Raw genomic sequence first — 21,444 nt, forward strand, 5'->3', positions numbered from 1 at the left:
TTTTACCCATTTTACTAGAAAACAGAAGTCCCTGTTGAGAAAGTAAGTGCCTCGGAGAGGTTTGTAACCTGTTCAGTCTGATCCACCTGGTGCCATCTGAATTCTAGGCATGGAAAACACTAGTTTAAGGTGGCAGAATTTTATTCCCTCCCTGGGATTTTGTCCCGTAGAATCACTGGGGATATTAGGAAAACAACAAGGAGTCTGGTGGCACCTTAAAGACTAACAGATTTATTTGGGCATAAGCTTTCGTGAGTAAAAACCTCACTTCTTCGGATGCATAGAGTGAAAGTTACAGATGCAGGCATTATATACTGACACATGGAGAGCAGGGAGTTACTTCACAAGTGGAGAACCACTGTTGACAGGGCCAATTCAAAAATCAGGGTGGATGTAGTCCACTCCAAATAATAGATGAGGAGGTGTCAATTCCAGGAGAGGAAAAGCTGTTTCTGTAGTGAGCCAGCCACTCCCAGTCCCTATTCAAGCCCAGATTAATGGTGTTGAATTTGCAAATGAATTTTAGTTCTGCTGTTTCTCTTTGAAGTCTGTTTCTGAAGTTTTTTTGTTCAATGATAGTGACTTTTAAATCTGTAATAGAATGACCAGGGAGATTGAAGTGTTCACATACTGGCTTATGTATGTTACCATTCCTGATGTCCGACATGGGGACATTAGGGTTTGTCCTTTTCATTTTACCTTTTCCTCCATCCACCTTCCTTTCTCTTCATCTCTTACTTCTTTTGTCCTTTCTCTTGTTCCCCTCCCACCTACAGGAGTGGTGTGTGTGTTGCTGGGGGTGCTCTTCACCTCCCCTTGTGTGAAATTGATCCAAAACTGTCGGGTTCAAATAGTGCTTGGACTCCACTGACACTAGATGCTGCCATCCTGTAGCTTGGCATTAGTGTCTGGGATAACTTGGGGCAAGATCTCAACTTCCCCGCAACCCACTTCACTGCTGGCAGAATCCCTCCTGCCCCCCCTGCTAGGGCCGCCTCCCTGCGCAACCTGGGTTGGGGTGGAGAAGAGGGTTCTGATAAGTTGAGCTGTGGTTTGGAGGTAGAACAGCTGTCAAGGGCACTGAGAGGGAGGTAGCAGGAGCTCACCCTACAAGGTGGTGGGTTGGCACTGGAGGTTACTAGAAAGGACAAGAAGACTCCATTCTGGGGTTCAGGAGGTGAATTCATCCCTCAGTGGTGGGCAGGTAGTCAGTTTAAATACTGCTGGTTCCAGGTGCCCTTAATTCCCCCTGATTCCTCGGGGCGTTTCAGTCTCTGACAGGTTTTCGTTCCTTTGCAGGAGGAGGACGTCACGGCCAAAGTGATGCACCCGCATCATCCGCCACTTGCGCCAGGTGCCTGAGACACTGCAGGGGCTGCGCCTCTGAGGCCTTCAGCAACTCCCGCTCCCTGCTGCAGGTACTGCTCTGTCTCCCTGTAAATGGCGAGCTAGTGGAAGGGGAAATGGAGCCCCCTGGCACTCACTAAAAGGGAAAGTGGTGGATTCTCCATCTCTTGATGTCATTGAATGAAGACTAGATGCCTTTCTGGAATGTGTGCGCCCAAAAAGTAACTATTGTACTATACAGGAGGCCTATGATATGCAGGGGCTTAGATGAGATGCTGTAAAGGTCTCTTGTGGCCATAAAGTCTACTAATTTTGGAAACACTGAGTGTAGTATTGGGAGCAGCGTCTGATGTTTTACTGTCTAGCTGGCTTGCTTCCTAGAATGAAGACGCATTGAGTGGGGTGATCCACAGAGAGTACCTGTGTCAAGGCTGTATCCCCACTTTGAAGTTTAGGGTACAAATGTAGGGGCCTGCATGAAAACTTCTAAGCTTAACCACCATCCCAAGGCTAATTTCCTCCCCTGGGTAGCCTTGAGAAACCTTTCACCAATTCCCTGGTGAATACAGATCCAACCCCCTTGGATCTTAAAACAAGGAGAAATTAACCATCCCCCCTCCTTCCTCCCACCAACTTCTGGTGAATCAAGATCCAAACTCCTTGGATCTTAAAACAAGGAAAAATCAATCAGGTTCTTATAAATAAGGCTTTTAATTAAAGAAAAAGGTAAAAATCATCTCTGTAAAATCAGTATGGAAATTAACCTTACAGGGTAATCAAACTTAAAGAGCTCAGAGGACTCCCCTCTAGTCTTAGGTTCAAAGTACAGCAAACAAAGATAAACACTCTAGTAAAAGGTACATTTACAAGTTGAGAAAACAAAGGAAAACTAACACGCCTTGTTTGAAATAGGAGAGACTTGTTTAGAAAGATGTGGAGAACCTGGATTGATGTCTGGTCCCTCTCAGTCCCGAGGGCGAACACCCACACAAACAAAGAACACAAACAAAAGCCTTCCCCTCCCCAAGATTTGAAAGTATCTTGTCCCCTTATTGGTCCTTTAGGTCAGATGCCAGCCAGGTTACCTGAGCTTCTTAACCCTTTAGAGGGAAAAGGATTTTGGAGTCTCTGGCCAGGAGGATTTTATAGTACTGTACACAGGACAGCTGTTACCCTTCCCTTTATAGTTATGACAACCTCAAACCTTCAAAGTGTCAGGCCAGCAGCAGGACATTAGCACTTCAGGGTTTGGTTGGGTGTGGCAGTGACATCACAAAGGCCTTTTGCAGGATGTCAGCTTATTGGTCAAATGTGTTAGGGAGGTGGTGACCTCCGAGAGAGATGCTGACATCAGCCTGGCAGGACAGGAGCACAGGGCCAGGGAAACCTCAGAGACCCTGTGGCTTTGCTTCAGCAAGTCTCCTTCTCGGGGTCTTTCTTTGAGGACTGAGAGAGTATTAGGGTTCATGTACGTGAGTGCGTGCAGGAGCCTCTTTCGAGTTTTCTCCTTTCCTTTTACTGATTTTACTAGAAAACAGACGTCCCTGTTTAGAAGGTAAGAGCCTCCAAGAGGTTTTGGCAGCTGCTCAGTCTGATCCACGTGGTGCCAGCTGAATTCTAGGCATGGAAAACAGTAGTTTAAGATGGCAGAATTTTATTCCATCCCTTGGATTTTGTGCCGTAGAATCACTGGGGACATTAGGGTTTGTCCTTTTTGTTTTACCTTTTCCTCCATCCCTCCTTCCTTTCTCTTCATCTCTTACTTCTTTTGTCCTTTCTCCTGTTCCTCGAAAACTGTGGGGTTGAAATAGTGTTTGGACTCCACTAACACTAGATGCTGCCATCCTGTGGCTTAGCATTAGTGTCTGGGATGACTTGGGTCAAGATCTCAACTTCCCCGCAACCCACTTCACTGCTGCCAGAATCCCTCCTGCCCCCCCTGCTAGAGCCGCCTCCCTGGCCAACCTGGGTGGGGGTGGAGAACAGTGTTTTTTTCATACATTCATAGATTATCGGACTGGAAGGGACCTCGAGAGGTCATCGAGTCCAGTCCCCTGCCCGCATGGCAGGACCAAATACCATCTAGACCATCCCTGTTGGACATTTATCTAACCTACTCTTAAATATCTCAAGAGATGGAGATTCCACAACCTCCCTCGGCAATTTATTCCAGTGTTTAACCACCCTGACAGTTAGGAACTTTTTCCTAATGTCCAACCTAGACCTCCCTTGCTGCACTTTAAACCCATTGCTTCTGGTTCTATCCTTAGAGGCTAAGGTGAACAAGTTTTCTCCCTCCTCCTTATGACACCCTTTTAAATACCTGAAAACTGCTATCATGTCTCCTCTCAGTCTTCTCTTTTCCAAACTAAACAAAGCCAATTCTTTCAGCCTTCCTTCATAGGTCATGTTCTCAAGACCTTTAATCATTCTTGTTGCTCTTCTCTGGACCCTTTCCAATTTCTCCACATCTTTTTTAAAATGCGGTGCCCAGAACTGGACACAATACTCCAGCTGAGGCCTAACCAGAGCAGAGTAGAGCGGAAGAATGACTTCTCGTGTCTTGCTCACAACACACCTGTTAATACATCCCAGAATCAGGTTTGCTTTTTTTGCAACAGCATCACACTGTTGACTCATATTTAGCTTGTGGTCCACTATAACCCCTAGATCCCTTTCTGCCGTACTCCTTCCTAGACAGTCTCTTCCCATTCTGTATGTGTGAAACTGATTGTTCCTTCCTAAGTGGAGCACTTTGCATTTGTCTTTGTTAAACTTCATCCTGTTTAACTCAGACCATTTCTCCAATTTGTCCAGATCATTTTGAATTATGACCCTGTCCTCCAAAGCAGTTGCAATCCCTCCCAGTTTGGTATCATCCGCAAACTTAATAAGCGTACTTTCTATGCCAATATCTAAGTCGTTGATGAAGATATTGAACAGCGCCGGTCCCAAAACAGACCCCTGCGATACCCCACTCGTTATGGCTTTCCAGCAGGATTGGGAACTATTAATAACAACTCTCTGAGTACAGTTATCCAGCCAGTTATGCACCCACCTTATAGTAGCCCCATCTAAATTGTATTTGCCTAGTTTATCAATAAGAATATCATGCGAGACCGTATCAAATGCCTTACTAAAGTCTAGGTATACCACATCCACAGCCTCACCCTTATCCACAAGGCTCGTTATCCTATCAAAGAAAGCTATCAGATTGGTTTGACATGATTTGTTCTTCACAAATCCATGCTGGCTGTTCCCTATCACCTTACCACCTTCCAAGTGTTTGCAGATGATTTCCTTAATTACTTGCTCTAAGATACTGGTTTGATCTTTCCTCCCAGTTTTGTCCTGACCCTCCTTTCCCTCTGACAATATAGCCCACACTCCCTCTCGTTTTTGACCCATCTCCCCGGTCTCCATGTTCCCCACTTACCTGTGGACTTTGCTCACCTGTCCCCGTCGAACCTAGTTTAAAGCCCTCCTCACTAGGTTAGCCAGTCTGTGTCCAAAGGTACTAATAACTTGAGTTGTGGTTTGGAGGTGGAACAGCTGTCAAGGGCACTGAGGGGGAGATAGCAGGAGCTCATCCTTCAAGGAGGGGGGTTGGCACTGGAGGTTACTAGAAAGGACAAGAAGACTCCATTCTGGGGTTCAGGAGGTGAATTTATCCCTCAGTGGTGGGCAGGTGATGGGTGGAAGTAGTGCTGGTTCCAGGTGCCCTTAATTCCCGCTGATTCCTCGGGGCGTTTGAGTCTCTGACAGGTTCTCCTTCCCTTGCAGCAGGAGGACGTCACGGCCAAAAGTGATGCACCAGCTCCGCATCATCCGGCACTTGCGCCAGATTCCTGAGACTGCAGGGGCTGTGCCTCTGAGGCCATCAGCAACTCCCGCTCCCTGCTGCAGGTACTGCTCTGGCTCACTGTAAATGGGGAGCTAGTGAAAGGGGAAATGGAGCCCCCTGGCACTCACTAAAAGGGAAAGTGGTGGATTCTCCATCTCTTGATGTCATTGAAGGAAGACTAGATGCCTTTCTGCAATGTGTGTGCCCAAAAAGTAACTATTGTACTATACAGCAAGCCTATGGTATGCAAGGGGTTAGATGAGATGCTCTAAAGGTCTCTTCTGGCCATAAAGTCCCCTAATTTTGGAAACACTGAGTGTAGCATTGGGAGCAGCCTCTGATGTTTTACCGTCTAGCCGGCTTGCTTCCTAGAATGAACAGGCATTGAGTGGGGTGATCCACAGAGAGTAGCTGAAACCTTCAAAGTGTCAGCCCAGCAACAGGACATTAGCACTTCCGGGGAAGGGTGGGTGTGGCAGTGTTATCACAAAGGCCTTTTGCAGGACGTCAGCCTATTGGTCAAAGGTGTTAGGGAGGTGGTGACCTCCGAGAGAGATGCTGACATCAGCCTGGCAGGACAGGAGCACAGGGCCAGGGAAGCCTCAGAGACCCCTGTGGCTTTGCTTCAGCAAGTCTCCTTCTCGAGGTCTCTCTTTGAGGACTGAGAGAGTGTTAGGGTTGACGTATGTGAGTGTGAGCAGGAGCCTCTTTCGAGTTTTCTCCTTTCCTTTTGACGGATTTTACTAGAAAACAGACGTCCCTATTTAGAAGGTAAGAGCCTCCAAGAGGTTTTGGAACCTGCTCAGTCTGATCCATCTGGTGCCAGCTGAATTCTAGGCATGGAAAACAGTAGTTTAAGATGGCAGAATTTTATTCCCTCCCTGGGATTTTGTCCCGTAGAACCACTGGGGACATTAGGGTTTGTCCTTTTCGTTTTACCTTTTCCTCCATCCCTCCTTCCTTTCTCTTCATCTCTTACTTCTTTTGTCCTTTCTCCTGTTCCCCTTTCACCACCAGGAGTGGTGTGTGTGTGTGTGTGTTTGTGTGTGTGTTGCTGGGGGTGCTCTTCACCTCCCCTTGTGGGGAGTTCATCCAAAACTGTATGGTTGAAATAGTGCTTGGACTCCACTGACACTAGATGCTGCCATCCTGTGGCTTAGCATTAGTGTCTGGGATGACTTGGGGCAAGATCTCAACCTCCCCTCAACCCACTTCACTTCTGGCAGAATCCCTCCTGCCCCCCCGCTAGAGCCGCCTCGATGCCCAACCTGGTTGGGGGTGCAGAAGAGGGTTCTGATAACTTGAGGTTTGGTTTGGAGGTGGAACAGCTGTGAAGAACACTAAGGGGGAGGTAGCAGGAGCTAATCCTACAAGGAGGGGGGTTGGCACTGGAGGATACTAGAAAGGACAAGAAGACTCCATTCTGGGGTTCAGGAGGTGAATTCATCCCTCAGTGGTGGGCAGGTAGTCAGTCTAAATACTGCTGGTTCCAGGTGCCCTTAATTCCCCCTGATTCCTCGGGGCGTTTGAGTCTCTGACAGGTTCTCGTTCCCTTGCAGGAGGAGGACGTCACGGCCAAAGTGATGCACCCGCATCATCCGCCACTTGCGCCAGGTGCCTGAGACACCGCAGGGGCTGCGCCTCTGAGGCCTTCAGCAACTCCCGCTCCCTGCTGCAGGTACTGCTCTGTCTCCCTGTAAATGGGGAGCTAGTGGAAGGGGAAATGGAGCCCCCTAGCACTCACTAAAAGGGAAAGTGGTGGATTCTCCATCTCTTGATGTCATTGAATGAAGACTAGATGCCTTTCTGGAATGTGTGTGCCCAAAGAGTAACTATTGTACTATACAGGAGGCCTATGATATGCAGGGGCTTAGATGAGATGCTCTAAAGGTCTCTTGTGGCCATAAAGTCTACAAATTTTGGAAACACTGAGTGTAGCATTGGTAGCAGCCTCTGATGTTTTACTGTCTAGCCCGCTTGCTTCCTAGAATGAGGATGCATTGAGTGGGGTGATCCACAGAGAGTAGCTCAAACCTTCATAGTGTCAGGCCAGCAGCAGGACACTAGCACCTTAGGGTTTGGTTCGGTGTGGCAGTGATATCACAAAGGCCTTATCCTGGACCTCAGCATATTGGTCAAAGGTGTTAGGGAGGTGGTAACCTCAGAGAGAGATGCTGCCATCAGCGAGGCAGGACAGGGGCGCATGGCCAGGGAAACCTCAGAGACCCCTGTGGCTTTGCTTCAGCAAGTCTCCTTCTCGAGGTTTCTCTTGAGGACTGAGAGAGTATTAGGGCTGACGTATGTGAGTGCGAGCAGGAGCCTCTTTCGAGATTTCTCCTTTCTATTTACTGATTTTACTAGAAAACAGACGTCCCTGTTAAGAAGTTAAGAGCCTCGGAGAGGTTTGTAACCTTTTCAGTCTGATCCACCTGGTGCCAGCTGAATTCTAGGCATGGAAAACACTAGCTCAAGGTGGCAGAATTTTATTCCCTCCCTGGGATTTTGTCCCGTGGAATCACTGGGGAGATTAGGTTTTGTCCTTTTCGTTTTACCTTTTCCTCCATCCCTCCTTCCTTTCTCTTCATCACTTACTTCTTTTGTCCTTTCTCCTGTTCCCCTCCCACCACCAGGAGTGTGTGTGTGTGTGTGTGTGTGTGTGTGTGTTGTTGGCGGTGCTCTTCACCTCCCCTTGTGGAAAGTTGATCCAATACTGTGAGGTTGAAATAGTGCTTGGACTCCACTGACACTAGATGCTCCCATCATGTGGCTTAACATTACTGTCTGCGATGACTTGGGGCAAGGTCTCAACCTCCCCGCAACGCACTTTTCTGCTTTCAGAATCCCTGCTGCCCCCCCAGCTAGATCCGCCTCCCTGCCCAACCTGGGTGGGGGTGGAGAAGAGGGTTCTGATAACTTGAGCTGTGGTTTGGAGGTGGAACAGCTGTCAAGGGCACTGAGCTGGAGGTAGCAGGAGCTCATCCTACAAGGAGTGGGGTTGACACTGGAGGTTACTAGAAAGGACAAGAAGACTCCATTCTGGGGTTGAGGAGGTGAATTGCTCAAAGGTGTTAGGGAGGTGGTGACCTCAGAGAGAGATGCTGACATGAGCCAGGCATGACAGGAGCACAGGGCCAGGGAAACCTCAGAGACCCCTGTGGTTTTGCTTTAGCAAGTCTCCTTCTCGAGGTCTCTCTTTGAGGACTGACAGAGTATTAGGGTTCACGTATGTGAGTGGGAGCAGGAGCCTCTTTCGAGTTTTCTCCTTTCCTTTTACTGATTTTACTAGAAATTAGTTAGAAGCAACAAAGCACATTTGGGGATTTTTCGACGGTTGGGGTCTCTGGTGATTGGTTCCATATAAGATGGGGAAAAAAAATGGAGTCTCCTTCCTTGGAGGTTTTTAAGGCCCGGCTTGACAAAGACCTGGCTGGGATGATTTAGCTGGGAATTGGTCCTGCTCTGAGCATGGGGTTGGACTAGATGACTTCTTGAGGTCCCTTCCAACTCTGATATTCTATGATTCTATGAAAACAGACTTCCCTGTTGAGAAGGTAAGAGCCTCCAAGAGGTTTTGGAACCTCCACAGTCTGATCCATCTGGTGCCAGCTGAATTCTAGGCATGGGAAACACTAGTTCAAGGTGGCAGAATTTTATTCCGTCCCTTGTATTTTATCCCGTAGAATCACTAGGGATATTAGCGTTTGTCCTTTTCATTTTACCTTTTCCTCCATCCCTCCTTCCTTTTTCTTCATCTCTTACTTCTTTTGTCCTTTCTCTTGTTCCCCTCCCACCACCAGGAGTGGTGTGTGTTTGTGTGTCTGTGTGTGTATTGCTGGGGGTTCTCTTCACCTCTCCTTGTGGGAAGTTCCTCTAAAACTGTGGGGTTGAAATAGTGCTTGGACTCCACTGACACAAGATGCTGCCATCCTGTGGCTTAGCATTAGTGTCTGGGATGACTTGGGGCAAGATCTCAACCTCCCCTCAACCTCTTCACTTCTGGCAGAATTCCTTCCGGCCCCCCCGCTAGAGCCGCCTCCATGCCCAACCTGGTTGGGGGAGGACAAGAGGGTTCTGATAACTTGAGGTTTGGTTTGGAGGTGGAACAGCTGTCAAGAACACTGAGTGGGAGGAAGCAGGAGCTCATCCTTCAAGGAGGGGGGTTGGCACTGGAGGTTACTAGAAAGGACAAGAAGACTCCATTCTGGGGTTCAGGAGGTGAATTCATCCCTCAGTGGTGGGCAGGTGCTGAGTGGAAATACTGCTGGTTCCAGGTGCCCTTAATTCCCCCTGATTCCTCGGGGCGTTTCAGTCTCTGACAGGTTCTCGTTCCCTTGCAGGAGGAGGACGTCACGGCTAAAGTGATGCACCCGCATTATCCGCCACTTGCGCCAGGTGCCTGAGACACTGCAGGGGCTGCGCCTCTGATGCCTTCAGCATCTCCTGCTCCCTGCTGCAGGTACTGCTCTGTCTCCCTGTAAATGGCGAGCTAGTGGAAGGCGAAATGGAGCCCCCTGGCACTCACTAAAAGGGAAAGTGGTGGATTCTCCATCTCTTGATGTCATTGAATGAAGACTAGATGCCTTTCTGGAATGTGTGTGCCCAAAAAGTAGCTATTGTACTATACAGGAGGCCTATGATATGCAGGGGCTTAGATGAGATGCTCTAAAGGTCTCTTGTGGCCATAACGTCTACAAATTTTGGAAACACTGAGTGTAGTATTGGGAGCAGCCTCTGATGTTTTACTGTCTAGCTAGCTTGCTTCCTAGAATGAAGACGAATTTTGTGGTGTGATCCACAGAGCGTAGCTCAAACCTTCAAAGTGTCAGGCAAGCAGCAGGACATGAGCACTTTAGGGTTTGGTTGGGTGTGGCAGTGATATCACAAAGGCTTTTTCAAGGACCTCAGCGTACTGGTCAAAGGTGTTAGGGAGGTGGTGACCTCAGAGAGAGATGCTGTCTTCAGCCAGGGAGGACAGGGGCTTACGACCAGGGAAACCTCAGAGACCCCTGTGGCTTTGCTTCAGCAAGTCTGCTTCTCGAGGTTTCTTTTTGAGGACTGAGAGAGTATTAGGGTTCACGTATTTAAGTGCGAGCAGGAGCCTCTTTCGAGTTTTCTCCTTTCCTTTTACTGATTTTACTTGAAAATTAGAAGGTAAGAGCCTCCAAGAGGTTTTGGAACCTGCTCAGTCTGATCCATCTGGTGCCAGCTGAATTCTCGGCATGGAAAACAGTAGTTTAAGGTGGCAGAATTTTATTCCCTCCCTGGAATTTTGTCCCGTAGAATCACTGGGGACACTAGGGTTTGTCCTTTTCGTTTTACCATTTCCTCCATCCCTCCTACCTTTCTCTTCATCTCTTACTTCTTTTGTCCTTTCTCTTGTTCCCCTCACACCACCAGGAGTGGTGTGTGTGTGTGTGTGTGTGTGTGTGTGTGTGTGTGTGTGTGTGTGTGTGTGTGTGTGTGTGTGTGTGTGTGTGTGTGTGTGTGTGTGTGTGTGTGTGTGTGTGTGTGTGTGGTGCTGTTGGTTCTCTTCACCTCCCCTTGTGGGGAGTTGATCCAAAACTGTGGGGTTGAAATAGTGCTTGGACCCCACTGACAGTAGATGCTGCCATTGTGTGACTTAGCATTAGTGTCTGGGATGACTTGGGTCAAGATCTCAACCTCCCCTCAACCCACTTCACTGCTGTCAGAATCCCTCCTGCACACCCTGTTAGAGCCGCCTCCCAGCCCATCCTGTGTCGGGGTGGAGAAGAGGGTTCTGATGACTTTAGCTGTGGTTTGGAGGTGGAATGTCTGTGAAGGGCACTGAGCAGGAGGTAGCAGGAGCTCACCCTACAAGGAGGGGGGTTGGCTCTGGAGGTTTCTAGAAAGGACAAGAAGACTCCATTGTGGGGTTCAGGAGGTGAATTCATCTCTCATTGATGGGCAGGTGCTGGGTGGAAATACTGCTGGTTCCAGGTTCCCTTAATTCCCCCTGATTCCTCGGGGCCTTTGAGTCTCTGACAGGTTCTCGTTCCCTTGCAGCAGGAGGACGTCAGGGCCAAAATGATGCACCAGCTCTGCATCATCCTGCACTTACGCCACGTGCCTGAGACACTGCAGGTGCTGCGCCTCTGAGGCCTTCAGGAACTCCCGCTCCCTGCTGCAGGTACTGTTCTGGCTCACTGTAAATGGGGAGCTAGTGGAAGGGGAAATGGATCCCCCTGGCACTCACTAAAAGGGAAAGTGATGGATTCTCCATCTCTTAATGTCATTTAATTTAGACTAGATACCTTTCTGGAATGTTTGTGCCCAAAAAGTAACTATTGTACTATACAGGAAGCCCATGATATGCAGGGGCTTAGATTAGATGCTCTAAAGGTCTCTTCTGGCCATAAAGTGTAGTAATTTTGGAAACACGGAGTGTAGCATCGGGAGCAGCCTCTGATGTTTTATTGTCTAGCCGGCTTGCTTTTTAGAATGAAGACGCATTGAGTGGGGTGATCCACACAGAGTAGCTCAAACGTTCAAAGTGTCAGGCCAGCAGGAGGACATTAGCACTTCAGGGTTTGGTTGGGTGTGGCAGTGACATCACAAAGGCCTTTTGCAGGACGTCAGCTTATTGGTCAAATGTGTTAGGGAGGTGGTGACCTCAGAGAGAGATGCTGACATCAGAGAGAGATGCTGACATGAGGGCCAGGGAAAGCTCAGAGACCCCTCTGGCTTTGCTTCAGCAAGTCTCCTCCTTGAGGTCTCTCTTTGAGGAAAGGACAATAAGACTCCATTCTGGGGTTCAGGAGGTGAATTCATCCCTCTGTGGTGGGCAGGTGCTGAGTGGAAATACTGCTGATTCCCGGTGCCCTTAATTCCCCCTGATTCCTCGGGGCGTTTGAGTCTCTGACAGGTTCTCGTTCCCTTGCAGCAGGAGGACGTCACAGCCAAAGCTATGCACCAGCTCCGCATCATCCATCACTTGCGCCAGGTGCCTGAGACACTGCAGGGGCTGTGCCTCTGAGGCCATCAGCAACTCCCGCTCCCTGCTGCAGGTACTGCTTTGATTTACTGTAAATGGGGAGCTAGTGGAAGGGGAAATGGAGCCCCCTGGCACTCACTAAATGGGAAAGTGGTGGATTCTCCATCTCTTGATGTCATTGAATGAAGACTAGATGCCTTTCTGGAATGTGTTTTCTAAGAAAGTAACTGTTGTGCTCTACAGGAAGCCTATGATATGCAGGGGGTTAGATGAGATGCTCTAAAGGTCTCTTGTGGCCATAAAGTCTCCTAATTTTGGAAACACTGAGTGTAGCATTGGGAGCAGCCCCTGATGTTTTAGTGTCTAACCGGCTTGCTTCCTAGAATGAAGACGCATTGAGTGGGGTGATCCACACAGAGTAGCTCAAACCTTCAAAGTGTCAGGCCAGCAGCAGGACATTAGCACTTCCGGGGATGGGTGGGTGTGGTAGTGACATCACAAAGGCCTTTTCAGGACCTCAGCCTATTGGTCAAAGGTGTTAGGGAGGTGGTGACCTCCGAGAGAGATGCTGACATCAGCCAGGCAGGACAGGAGCTTAGGGCCAGGGAAACCTCAGACACCCCTGTGGCTTTCATAGAATCATAGAATCATAGAATATCAGGGTTGGAAGGGACCTCAAGAGGTCATCTAGTCCAACCCCCTCCTCAAAGCAGGACCAATTCCCAACTAAATCATCCCAGCCAGGGCTTTGTCAAGCCGGGCCTTAAAAACCTCCAAGGAAGGAGACTCCACCACCTCCCTAGGTAACGCATTCCAGTGCTTCACCACCCTCCTAGTGAAATAGTGTTTCCTAATATCCAACCTGGACCTCCCCCACTGCAACTTGAGACCATTGCTCCTTGTTCTGTCATCTGCCACCACTGAGAACAACCGAGCTCCATCCTCTTTGAACCCCCCTTCACGTAGTTGAAGGCTGCTATCAAATCCCCCCTCATTCTTCTCTTCTGGAGACTAAACAATCCCAGTTCCCTCAGCCTCTCCTCATAAGTCATGTGCTCCAGACCCCTAATCATTTTTGTTGCTCTCCGCTGGACTCTTTCCAATTTTTCCACATCCTTCTTGTTGTGTGGGGCCTGTCGGAGAAAAACAGAGTTCTCACTATTTGTTTAGGTACAGCAAGTCAGATGCTTTATTAACTCTCACAATTGCCCAGAGGGAGAGAGCTAAGCACGTCTCTCCCAGGTAACTAATTACAGCAAGCATTTATACCTTTCATTACAGAAATAACGAGGGACAGCTGCGTTTTGTTTATACATAGGCCATCTTGATATCTCATTTCTTCACTTGTTTTGACTCTTGCCAACATACAATATTTTCTATACCTTATCTACACAAGGTCTTCTACACCTTATCTATACCAGGTCATAATGACTTCTTACACAGTTCTTTCTCACCCACCTCACACATTCCTCGCTTCTACAAATCTCGCGTTATTAGGGTTACAGTTAGCCTAACTCTTGCTAACGAACTGTCATTCATTGCATCCCCTTCCTGTCAGCTCTTTCTCTGCTTCCACAGGCCCAAAACTGGACACAGTATTCTAGATGAGGCCTCACCAATGTCGAATAAAGGGGAACGATCACGTTCCTCGATCTGCTGGCAATGCCCCTACTTATACAGCCCAAAATGCCGTTAGCCTTCTTGGCAACAAGAGCACACTGTTGACTCATATCCAGCTTCTCGTCCACTGTGACCCCTAGGTCCTTTTCTGCAGAACTGCTACCTAGCCATTCGGTCCCTAGTCTGTAGCAGTGCATGGGATTCTTCCGTCCTAAGTGCAGGACTCTGCACTTGTCCTTGTTGAACTTCATCAGGTTTTTTTCTGCCCAATCCTCTAATTTGTCTAGGTCCCTCTGTATCCGATCCCTACCCTCTAGCGTATCTACCACGCCTCCTAGTTTAGTGTCATCTGCAAACTTGCTGAGAGTGCAGTCCACACCATCCTCCAGATCATTAATAAAGATATTAAACAAAACCGGCCCCAGGACCGACCCTTGGGGCACTACTCCGCTTGAAACCGGCTGCCAACTAGACATGGAGCCATTGATCACTACCCGTTGAGCCCGACGATCCAGCCAGCTTTCTATCCACCTTACAGTCCATTCATCCATCCATCCCATACTTCTTTAACTTGGTGGCAAGAATACTGTGGGAGAGCGTATCAAAAGCTTTGCTAAAGTCAAGGAATAACACATCCACTGCTTTCCCCTCATCCACAGAGCCAGTTATCTCATCATAGAAGGCAATTAGGTTAGTCAGGCACGACTTCCCCTTGGTGAATCCATGCTGACTGTTCCTGATCACTTTCCTCTCCTCTAAGTGTTTCATAATTGATTCCTTGAGGACCTGCTCCATGATTTTTCCAGGGACTGAGGTGAGGCTGACTGGCCTGTAGTTCCCCGGATCCTCCTCCTTCCCTTTTTTAAAGATGGGCACTACATTAGCCTTTTTCCAGTCATCCGGGACCTCCCTCGATCGCCATGAGTTTTCAAAAATAATGGCTAATGGCTGTGCAATCTCATCCGCCAAGTCCTTTAGCACCCTCGGATGCAGCGCATCCAGCCCCATGGAGTTGTGCACGTCCAGTTTTTCTAAATAGTCCCGAACCACTTCTTTCTCCACAGAGGGCTGGTCACCTTCTCCCCATATTGTGCTGCCCAGTGCAGCAGTCTGGGAGCTGACCTTGTTCGTGAAGACAGAGGCAAAAAAAGCATTGAGTACATTAGCTTTTTCCACATCCTCAGTCACTAGGTTGCCTCCCTCATTCAGTAAGGGGCCCACACTTTCCTTGACTTTCTTCTTGTTGCTAACATACCTGAAGAAACCCTTCTTGTTACTCTTAACATCTCTTGCTAGCTGCAACTCCAAGTGTGATTTGGCCTTCCTGATTTCACTCCTGCATGCCTGAGCAATATTTTTATACTCCTCCCTGGTCATTTGTCCAATCTTCCACTTCTTGTAAGCTTCTTTTTTGCGTTTAAGATCAGCAAGGATTTCACTGTTTAGCCAAGCTGGTCGCCTGCCATATTTACTATTCTTTCTACACATCGGGATGGTTTGTTCCTGCAACCGCAATAAGGATTCTTTAAAATACAGCCAGCTCTCCTGGACCCCTTTGCCCTTCATGTTATTCTCCCAGGGGATCCTGCCCATCTGTTCCCTGAGGGAGTCAAAGTCTGCTTTTCTGAAGTCCAGGGTCCGTATTCTGCTGCTCTCCTTTCTTCCTTGTGTCAGGATCCTGAACTCGACCATCTCATGGTCACTGCCTCCCAGGTTCCCATCCACTTTTGCTTCCCCTACTAATTCTTCCCTGTTTGTGAGCAGCAGGTCGAGAAAAGCTCTGCCCCTAGTTGGTTCCTCCAGCACTTGCACCAGGAAATTGTGCCCTACACTTTCCAAAAACTTCCTGGATTGTCTGTGCACCGCTGTATTGCTCTCCTAGCAGATATCAGGGTGATTAAAGTCTCCCATGAGAACCAGGGCCTGCGATCTAGCAACTTCTGCTAGTTGCCAGAAGAAAGCCTCGTCCACCTCATCCCCCTGGTCTGGTGGTCTATACCAGACTCCAACCGTGACATCCCCCTTGTTGCTCACACTTCTCAACTTTATCCAGAGACTCTCAGGTTTTTCTACAGTTTCATACCGGACCTCTGAGCACTCATACTCCTCTCTTACATACAATGCAACTCCCCCACCTTTTCTGCCCTGCCTGTCCTTCCTGAACAGTTTATATCCATCCATGACAGTACTCCAGTCATGTGAGTTATCCCACCAAGTGTCTGTTATTGCTTCAGCAAGTCTCCTTCTCGAGGTCTCTCTTTGAGGACTGAGAGAGTATTAGTGTTCACATGTGTGAGTGCGAGCAGGAGCCTCTTTGGAGTTTTCTCCTTTCCTTTGACGGATTTTACTAGAAAACAGACGTCCCTATTTAGAAGGTAAGAGCCTCCAAGAGCTTTTTGGAACCTGCTCAGTCTGATCCATCTGGTGCCAGCTGAATTCTAGGCATGGAAAACACTAGGTTAAGGTGGCAGAATTTTATTCCCTCTGTGGGATTTTGTCCCGTAGAATCACAGGGGACATTAGTGTTTGTCATTTTCGTTTTACCTTTTCCTCCATCCCTCCTTCCTTTCTCTTCATCTCTTACTTCTTTTGTCCTTTCTCCTGTTCACCTGCCACCACCAGGAGTGGTGTGTGTGTGTGTGTGTGTGTGTGTGTTGCTGGGGGTGCTCTTCACCTCCCCTTGTGGGAAGTTGATCCAAAACTGTGAGGTTGAAATAGTGCTTGAACTCACTTTGAAGTTTAGGGTACAAATGTAGGGGCCTGCCTGAAAACGTCTAAGCTTAACCACCATCACAAGGCTAATTTCCTCCCCTGGGTAGCCTTGAGAAACCTTTCACCAATTCCCTGGTGAATACAGATCCAAACCCCTTGGATCTTAAAACAAGGAGAAATTAACCATCCCCCCTCCTTCCTCCCACCAAGTCCTGGTGAATCAAGATCCAAACTCCTTGGATCTTAAAACAAGGAAAAATCAATCAGGTTCTTAAAAATAAGGCTTTTAATTAAAGAAAAAGGTAAAAATCATCTCTGTAAAATCAGTATGGAAATTAACCTTACAGGGTAATCAAACTTAAAGAGCTCAGAGGACTCCCCTCTAGTCTTAGGTTCAAAGTACAGCAAACAAAGATAAACACTCTAGGAAAAGGTACATTTACAAGTTGAGAAAACAAAGGAAAACTAACACGCCCTGTTTGAAATAGGAGAGACTTGTTTAGAAAGATGTGGAGAACCTGGATTGATGTCTGGTCCCTCTCAGTCCCGAGGGCGAACACCCACACAAACAAAGAACACAAACAAAAGCCTTCCCCTCCCCAAGATTTGAAAGTATCTTGTCCCCTTATTGGTCCTTTAGGTCAGATGCCAGCCAGGTTACCTGAGCTTCTTAACCCTTTACAGGGAAAAGGATTTTGGAATCTCTGGCCAGGAGGGATTTTATAGTACTGTACACAGGACAGCTGTTACCCTTCCCTTTATAGTTATGACAACCTCAAACCTTCAAAGTGTCAGGCCAGCAGCAGGACATTAGCACTTCAGGGTTTGGTTGGGTGTGGCAGTGACATCACAAAGGCCTTTTGCAGGATGTCAGCTTATTGGTCAAATGTGTTAGGGAGGTGGTGACCTCAGAGAGAGATGCTGACATCAGCCTGGCAGGACAGGAGCACAGGGCCAGGGAAACCTCAGAGACCCCTGTGGCTTTGCTTAAGCAAGTCTCCTTCTCGAGGTCTCTCTTTGAGGACTGAGAGAGTATTAGGGTTCACGTACGTGAGTGCGTGCAGGAGCCTCTTTCGAGTTTTCTCCTTTCCTTTTACTGATTTTACTAGAAAACAGACGTCCCTATTAAGAAGGTAAGAGCCTCGGAGAGGTTTGTAACCTTTTCAGTCTGATCCACCTGGTGCCAGCTGAATTCTAGGCATGGAAAACACTAGCTCAAGGTGGCAGAATTTTATTCCATCCCTTGGATTTTGTCCCGTGGAATCACTGGGGACATTAGGTTTTGTCCTTTTCGTTTTACCTTTTCCTCCATCCCTCCTTCCTTTCTCTTCATCTCTTACTTCTTTTGTCCTTTCTCCTGTTCCCCTCCCACCACCAGGAGTGGGGTGTGTGTGTGTGTGTGTGTGTGTGTGTTTGTTGTTGGCGGTGCTCTTCACCTCCCCTTGTGGAAAGTTGATCGAATACTGTGAGGTTTAAATAGTGCTTGGACTCCACTGACACTAGATGCTCCCATCCTGTGGCTTAACATGACTGTCTGGGATGACTTGGGGCAAGGTCTCAACCTCCCCGCAACGCACTTTTCTGCTTTCAGAATCCCTGCTGCCCCCCCTCCTAGATCCGCCTCCCTGCCCAACCTGGGTGCGGGTGGAGAAGAGGGTTCTGATAACTTGAGCTGTGGTTTGGAGGTGGAACAGCTGTCAAGGGCACTGAGCAGGAGGTAGCAGGAGCTCATCCTACAAGGAGTGGGGTTGGCACTGGAGGTTACTAGAAAGGAAGATTCCATTCTGGGGTTGAGGAGGTGAATTGCTCAAAGGTGTTAGGGAGGTGGTGACCTCAGAGAGAGATGCTGATATCAGCCAGGCAGGACAGGGGCCCAGGGCCAGGGAAACCTCAGAGACCCCTGTGGCTTTGCTTCAGGAAGTCTCCTTCTCGAGGTCTCTCTTTGAGGACTGAGAGAGTATTAGGGTTCACATATGTGAATGCGAGGAGGAACCTCTTTCGAGTTGTTTCCTTTCCTTTTACTGATTTTACTAGAAAACAGACGTCCCTGTTGAGAAAGTAAGTGCCTCGGAGAGGTTTGTAACCTGTTCAGTCTGATCCACCTGGTGCCAGCTGAATTCTAGGCATGGAAAACAGTAGTTTAAGATGGCAGAATTTTATTCCCTCCCTGTGATTTTGTCCCGTAGAATCACTGGGGACATTAGTGTTTGTCCTTTTTGTTTTACCTTTTCCTCCATCCCTCCTTCCTTTCTCTTCATCTCTTACTTCTTTTCTCCTTTCTCCTGTTCCTCAAAAACTGTGGGGTTGAAATAGTGTTTGGACTCCACTGACACTAGATGCTGCCATCCTGTGGCTTAGCATTAGTGTCTGGGATGACTTGGGGCAAGATCTCAACTTCCCCTCAACCCACTTCACTGCTGCCAGAATCCCTCCTGCCCCCCCTGCTAGAGCCGCCTCCCTGGCCAACCTGGGTGGGGGTGGAGAACAGTGTTTTTTTCATACATTCATAGATTCTAGGACTGGAAGGGACCTCGAGAGGTCATCGAGTCCAGTCCCCTGCCCGCATGGCAGGACCAAATACCATCTAGACCATCCCTGATAGACATTTATCTAACCTACTCTTAAATATCTCAAGAGATGGAGATTCCACAACCTCCCTCGGCAATTTATTCCAGTGTTTAACCACCCTGACAGTTAGGAACTTTTTCCTAATGTCCAACCTAGACCTCCCTTGCTGCAGTTTAAACCATTTGCTTCTGGTTCTATCCTTAGAGGCTAAGGTGAACAAGTTTTCTCCCACCTCCTTATGACACCCTTTTAAATACCTGAAAACTGCTATCATGTCTCCTCTCAGTCTTCTCTTTTCCAAACTAAACAAAGCCAATTCTTTCAGCCTTCCTTCATAGGTCATGTTCTCAAGACCTTTAATCATTCTTGTTGCTCTTCTCTGGACCCTTTCCAATTTCTCCACATCTTTTTTAAAATGCGGTGCCCAGAACTGGACACAATACTCCAGCTGAGGCCTAACCAGAGCAGAGTAGAGCGGAAGAATGACTTCTCGTGTCTTGCTCACAACACACCTGTTAATACATCCCAGAATCAGGTTTGCTTTTTTTGCAAGAGCATCACACTGTTGACTCATATTTAGCTTGTGGTCCACTATAACCCCTAGATCCCTTTCTGCCGTACTCCTTCCTAGACAGTCTCTTCCCATTCTGTATGTGTGAAACTGATTGTTCCTTCCTAAGTGGAGCACTTTGCATTTGTCTTTGTTAAACTTCATCCTGTTTAACTCAGACCATTTCTCCAATTTGTCCAGATCATTTTGAATTATGACCCTGTCCTCCAAAGCAGTTGCAATCCCTCCCAGTTTGGTATCATCCGCAAACTTAATAAGCGTACTTTCTATGCCAATATCTAAGTCGTTGATGAAGATATTGAACAGCGCCGGTCCCAAAACAGACCCCTGCGATACCCCACTCGTTATGGCTTTCCAGCAGGATTGGGAACTATTAATAACAACTCTCTGAGTACGGTTATCCAGCCAGTTATGCACCCACCTTATAGTAGCCCCATCTAAATTGTATTTGCCTAGTTTATCAATAAGAATATCATGCGAGACCGTATCAAATGCCTTACTAAAGTCTAGGTATACCACATCCACAGCCTCACCCTTATCCACAAGGCTCGTTATCCTATCAAAGAAAGCTATCAGATTGGTTTGACATGATTTGTTCTTCACAAATCCATGCTGGCTGTTCCCTATCACCTTACCACCTTCCAAGTGTTTGCAGATGATTTCCTTAATTACTTGCTCCATTATCTTCCCTGGCACAGAAGTTAAACTCACTGGGGTCTGTAGTTTCCTGGGTTGTTTTTATTTCCCTTTTTATAGATGGGCACTATATTTGCCCTTTTCCAGTCTTCTGGAATCTCTCCCGTCTCCCATGATTTTCCAAAGATAATAGCTAGAGGCTCAGATACCTCCTCTATTAGCTCCTTGAGTATTCTAGGATGCATTTCATCAGGCCCGGGTGACTTGCAGGCATCTAACTTTTCTAAGTGATTTTTAACTTGTTCTTTTTTTATTATATCTGCTAAACCTACCCCCTTCCCATTAGCATTCACTATGTTAGGCATTCCTTCAGACTTCTCGGTGAAGACCGAAACAAAGAAGTCATTAAGCATCTCCGCCATTTCCAAGTTTCCTGTTACTGTTTCTCCCTCTTCACTAAGCAGTGGGCCTACCCTGTCTTTGGTCTTCCTCTTGCTTCTAATGTATTGATAAAAAGTCTTCTTGTTTCCCTTTATTCCCGTAGCTAGTTTGAGCTCATTTTGTGCCTTTGCCTTTCTAATCTTGCCCCTGCATTCCTGTGTTGTTTGCCTATATTCATCCTTTGTAATCTGTCCCAGTTTCCATTTTTTATATGACTCCTTTTTATTTTTTAGATCATGCAAGATCTCATGGTTAAGCCAAGGTGGTCTTTTGCCACATTTTCTATCTTTCCTAACCAGCGGAATAGCTTGCTTTTGGGCCCTTAATAGTGTCCCTTTGAAAAACTGCCAACTCTCCTCAGTTGTTTTTCCCCCCAGTCTTGATTCCCATGGGACCTTACCTATCAGCTCTCTGAGGTTACCAAAATCTGCCTTCCTGAAATCCATTGTTTCTATTTTGCTGTTCTCCCTTCTACCCTTCCTTAGAATTGCAAACTCTATGATTTCATGATCACTTTCACCCAGGCTGCCTTCTACTTTCAAATTCTCAACGAGTTCCTCCCTATTTGTTAAAATCAAGTCTAGAACAGCTTCCCCCCTAGTAGCTTTTTCAACCTTCTGAAATAAAAAGTTGTCTCCAATGCAGTCCAGGAATTTGTTGGATAGTCTGTGCCCCGCTGTGTTATTTTCCCAACATATATCCGGATAGTTGAAGTCCCCCATCACCACCAAAGCTTGGGCTTTGGATGATTTT

At 47.6% G+C, this 21,444-nt stretch overlaps 1 long non-coding RNA gene across 1 annotated transcript; it reads left to right on the forward strand.

Moving 5' to 3' along the window:
- The first annotated feature begins 9,527 nt into the window (after positions 1-9,527).
- Positions 9,528-12,216, forward strand: LOC135977756 (uncharacterized). The gene is made up of 3 exons (XR_010595203.1): positions 9,528-9,647; positions 11,216-11,339; positions 12,093-12,216. It is a non-coding gene; the product is annotated as an uncharacterized LOC135977756 (long non-coding RNA).
- Positions 12,217-21,444: the final 9,228 nt, after the last annotated feature.

Source organism: Chrysemys picta, unplaced genomic scaffold, assembly GCF_011386835.1.
Source record: "Chrysemys picta bellii isolate R12L10 unplaced genomic scaffold, ASM1138683v2 scaf25, whole genome shotgun sequence".
NCBI classification, from domain to species: domain Eukaryota; kingdom Metazoa; phylum Chordata; order Testudines; family Emydidae; genus Chrysemys; species Chrysemys picta.